Here is a 5,000-nt window from a genome sequence, read left to right as displayed (position 1 = left end):
TATCGTGCCTTAACCTAACCTAATTTGTGCCTTAACCTAACCTAATTTGTGCCTTAACCTAACCTAATTTGTGCCTTAACCTAACCTAATTTGTGCCTTAACCTAACCTAATTTGTGCCTTAACCTAACCTAATTTGTGCCTTAACCTAACCTAATTTGTGCCTTAACCTAACCTAATTTGTGCCGTAACCTAACCTAATTTGTGCCGTAACGTAACCCATGTTGTGCCGTAACGTAACCCATGTTGTGCCGTAACGTAACCCATGTTGTGCCGTAACGTAACCCATGTTGTGCCGTAACGTAACCCATGTTGTGCCGTAACGTAACCCATGTTGTGCCGTAACGTAACCCATGTTGTGCCGTAACCTAACCCATGTTGTGCCTTAACCTAACCCATGTTGTGCCTTAACCTAACCCATGTTGTGCCTTAACCTAACCCATGTTGTGCCTTAACCTAACCCATGTTGTGCCTTAACCTAACCCACGTTGTGCCTTAACCTAACCCACGTTGTGCCTTAACCTAACCTACGTTGTGCCTTAACCTAACCCATGTTGTGCCTTAACCTAACCCATGTTGTGCCTTAACCTAACCCATGTTGTGCCTTAACCTAACCCATGTTGTGCCTTAACCTAACCCATGTTGTGCCTTAACCTAACCCATGTTGTGCCTTAACCTAACCCATGGTGTGCCTTAACCTAACCCATGTTGTGCCTTAACCTAACCCATGTTGTGCCTTAACCTAACCCACGTTGTGCCTTAACCTAACCCACGTTGTGCCTTAACCTAACCCACGTTGTGCCTTAACCTAACCCACGTTGTGCCTTAACCTAACCTACGTTGTGCCTTAACCTAACCCATGTTGTGCCTTAACCTAACCCATGTTGTGCCTTAACCTAACCCATGTTGTGCCTTAACCTAACCCATGTTGTGCCTTAACCTAACCCATGTTGTGCCTTAACCTAACCCATGGTGTGCCTTAACCTAACCCATGGTGTGCCTTAACCTAACCCATGGTGTGCCTTAACCTAACCCATGTTGTGCCTTAACCTAACCCATGTTGTGCCTTAACCTAACCCATGTTGTGCCTTAACCTAACCCATGTTGTGCCTTAACCTAACCCATGTTGTGCCTTAACCTAACCCATGTTGTGCCTTAACCTAACCCATGTTGTGCCTTAACCTAACCCATGTTGTGCCTTAACCTAACCCATGTTGTGCCTTAACCTAACCCATGTTGTGCCTTAACCTAACCCATGTTGTGCCTTAACCTAACCCATGTTGTGCCTTAACCTAACCCATGTTGTGCCTTAACCTAACCCATGTTGTGCCTTAACCTAACCCATGTTGTGCCTTAACCTAACCCATGTTGTGCCTTAACCTAACCCATGTTGTGCCTTAACCTAACCCATGTTGTGCCTTAACCTAACCCATGTTGTGCCTTAACCTAACCCATGTTGTGCCTTAACCTAACCCATGTTGTGCCTTAACCTAACCCATGTTGTGCCTTAACCTAACCCATGTTGTGCCTTAACCTAACCCATGTTGTGCCTTAACCTAACCCATGTTGTGCCTTAACCTAACCCATGTTGTGCCTTAACCTAACCCATGTTGTGCCTTAACCTAACCCATGTTGTGCCTTAACCTAACCCATGTTGTGCCTTAACCTAACCCATGTTGTGCCTTAACCTAACCCATGTTGTGCCTTAACCTAACCCATGTTGTGCCTTAACCTAACCCATGTTGTGCCTTAACCTAACCCATGTTGTGCCTTAACCTAACCCATGTTGTGCCTTAACCTAACCCATGTTGTGCCTTAACCTAACCCATGTTGTGCCTTAACGTAACCCATGTTGTGCCTTAACGTAACCCATGTTGTGCCTTAACCTAACCTATAATGTGCCTTAACCTAACCTAAAGTGCGCCGTAACCTAAACTATATTGCGCCTTAACCTGACGCACGTTGTCGCTGAACCTGCTCTGTAATTGTTATGCAACCCGTTAAAGTAGTGTAGTGTTGCCTAACCGCAACCCTCGCAATATAGTTCGCTACTCGCACTGCCCGGTCCCCTGTGTATCGCGTCATGTTAAACACCTTGCAGGTGTTGCTGACTTTCCACATGCTCCTGCTATACACTGTAGTGTGGATAGCAGCAGGACGTACATGCCCCCCCCCCTTCCCCCCTGCCTTCGCAAGCTGGTCGGTGAGAAGTTTGCATGTTCAATGCCCTTCGCATGCCGACGTACTCAGCCTACGTTGTGGTACGGCCTGTCACCTGTCCGCCGATGTACGCAAAACCCACAAACTGTACTGCACATTGCTCCGTATGTACTGAATGATACATCGTGGCCCATGTGACCGTATGACGACAGCGCCTAGCAACGGCGGACCATACAGTCCAAATATTGTGCACGCAGCTACGTGTCGTCTCCCTATAAGAGCTGGATTGCAGTGTGGTACGCCATACAGACGTGTGGGAGGAACGGACGCCCTGGATGGCGATCAGCATGAGCAGTCTGTTGATGTAGTGGAGCGTGTATTCGGACGTAGTCGTCTCTTCTCACACACCGTGATAGCATGTTGCACCGCGTTCCACATCTGCGACATGCTGCAGAGGCGGGCTGACAGTCGTTCGCGCAATGGACACCGCATACGTACGGGGTCTACCTTCCACGTGTTCTCTAGGCGTGCACATGTTGTTGCGTCTATGTGGGCAGACGTAGTGTGTTGTGACACCTGACACAGGCATGCAATACTCGTTGCAAATGGCGATGGACGTGTACGTTTGCTGGTGACGTTACGCAAATGAACAACCGGTAACCCGTTGTGGTGCGGTTGTTCTCGCTAGAGGTGAATCAGTGTTGGCGACGATCGGTCGAGCTATTAACCGGTTGTTTCAGGGATACCCACCATGCCCACGAACGTGAAAGGGGACCCACCATGCCCACGAACGTGAAAGGGGATCTGGGTGTGAGGCGATACGCGGCGGTGGCTGGGTGGGACCGTCCCCGGCCGGTGAGGGGGGGCCGCCCGGCGTGCTGGCAGCGCGGTGCGTGGGCGCACGCGCTACAGCCGGCTCGTGGGGGCGGCCGGTGGCAGGCGCGCCGGCCGACGGACGCGGCAGGCGGCGCAGCTGCGCGCCGGCGCCCCCTGCTCGCGGCGCCTTGCGGCCAAAGTAGGTCCTCGCGGGCCCGGTGCGAAGCGCGGTGGCCATCTGCAGTGTGCTGGTCCGATTGAGGACTTTGTGCGCTGAGGATGCGCCGCCGCCCGGCGCTCGGCGCCGCGACGCCGTCTGCTGCTCGGTCGCCCCAGCGGTTCTCGCAGGTGGTTTGTATCGCAGCTGTGCGGACGTGTTGGCGCGTGCGCTGTGCTGGGAGAGTTCGCTTCGGCACCCAAGTAGGGCTTTTGTCCTTCTGTGGCGCTGGCGTTGGAGCTGCCGGTCACCGTAGGTGGCGCGTGTTGTCTCCCGCCGGCAATGCCACGACAGCACGCTCCCGGGCCTCTGTCGGCAGCGGCAAGCTCAGTTGGGAGCACGGGTGGTCGCACCTAAAGCGTCTACTCGCCTAACTCCGGGCGATTGCGCCTCTCTCGAACCCGACCAAGTACTTAGGACGGCGCTGCGCGCCGCCGGGACCTGAGAGGGTTTCGAGGTGTGTTGTGCAGGGGAGCTCAGCCTCCTCCTGTTTGCAGAATAATTGAGCGGACGCTTGCGTGTTCGCGCGGGCCCCCGGGACACACTCCCGGGCGGCCGGCTGCTCAGCTCTAGTTGACGCAGCTCCCTGGTTGATCCTGCCAGTAGTCATATGCTTGTCTCAAAGATTAAGCCATGCATGTCTCAGTACAAGCCGCATTAAGGTGAAACCGCGAATGGCTCATTAAATCAGTTATGGTTCCTTAGATCGTACCCACGTTACTTGGATAACTGTGGTAATTCTAGAGCTAATACATGCAAACAGAGTCCCGACCAGAGATGGAAGGGACGCTTTTATTAGATCAAAACCAATCGGTCGGCTCGTCCGGTCCGTTTGCCTTGGTGACTCTGAATAACTTAGGGCTGATCGCACGGTCCTCGTACCGGCGACGCATCTTTCAAATGTCTGCCTTATCAACTGTCGATGGTAGGTTCTGCGCCTACCATGGTTGTAACGGGTAACGGGGAATCAGGGTTCGATTCCGGAGAGGGAGCCTGAGAAACGGCTACCACATCCAAGGAAGGCAGCAGGCGCGCAAATTACCCACTCCCGGCACGGGGAGGTAGTGACGAAAAATAACGATACGGGACTCATCCGAGGCCCCGTAATCGGAATGAGTACACTTTAAATCCTTTAACGAGTATCTATTGGAGGGCAAGTCTGGTGCCAGCAGCCGCGGTAATTCCAGCTCCAATAGCGTATATTAAAGTTGTTGCGGTTAAAAAGCTCGTAGTTGGATTTGTGTCCCACGCTGTTGGTTCACCGCCCGTCGGTGTTTAACTGGCATGTATCGTGGGACGTCCTGCCGGTGGGGCGAGCCGAAGGCGTGCGACCGCCTCGTGCGTGCTCGTGCGTCCCGAGGCGGACCCCGTTGAAATCCTACCAGGGTGCTCTTTATTGAGTGTCTCGGTGGGCCGGCACGTTTACTTTGAACAAATTAGAGTGCTTAAAGCAGGCAAGCCCGCCTGAATACTGTGTGCATGGAATAATGGAATAGGACCTCGGTTCTATTTTGTTGGTTTTCGGAACCCGAGGTAATGATTAATAGGGACAGGCGGGGGCATTCGTATTGCGACGTTAGAGGTGAAATTCTTGGATCGTCGCAAGACGAACAGAAGCGAAAGCATTTGCCAAGTATGTTTTCATTAATCAAGAACGAAAGTTAGAGGTTCGAAGGCGATCAGATACCGCCCTAGTTCTAACCATAAACGATGCCAGCCAGCGATCCGCCGCAGTTCCTCCGATGACTCGGCGGGCAGCCTCCGGGAAACCAAAGCTTTTGGGTTCCGGGGGAAGTATGGTTGCAAAGC

At 52.7% G+C, this 5,000-nt stretch overlaps 1 non-coding gene across 1 annotated transcript in view; it reads left to right on the top strand.

Moving 5' to 3' along the window:
* Positions 1–3,774: 3,774 nt before the first annotated feature.
* Positions 3,775–5,000, top strand: part of LOC126453709 (small subunit ribosomal RNA) — a 1,909-nt gene continuing 683 nt past the window's right edge. The window contains exon 1 of the ribosomal RNA XR_007585002.1: positions 3,775–5,000. This exon is cut by the window's right edge and continues 683 nt beyond it. This is a non-coding gene — a ribosomal RNA (small subunit ribosomal RNA).

Source organism: Schistocerca serialis, unplaced genomic scaffold (assembly GCF_023864345.2).
Source record: "Schistocerca serialis cubense isolate TAMUIC-IGC-003099 unplaced genomic scaffold, iqSchSeri2.2 HiC_scaffold_956, whole genome shotgun sequence".
In the NCBI taxonomy this organism is placed as follows: Eukaryota; Metazoa; Arthropoda; class Insecta; order Orthoptera; family Acrididae; genus Schistocerca; species Schistocerca serialis.
The sequence above is the reverse complement of the archived record's forward strand: the minus strand, read 5'-3'. Positions and strand labels throughout refer to the sequence as shown.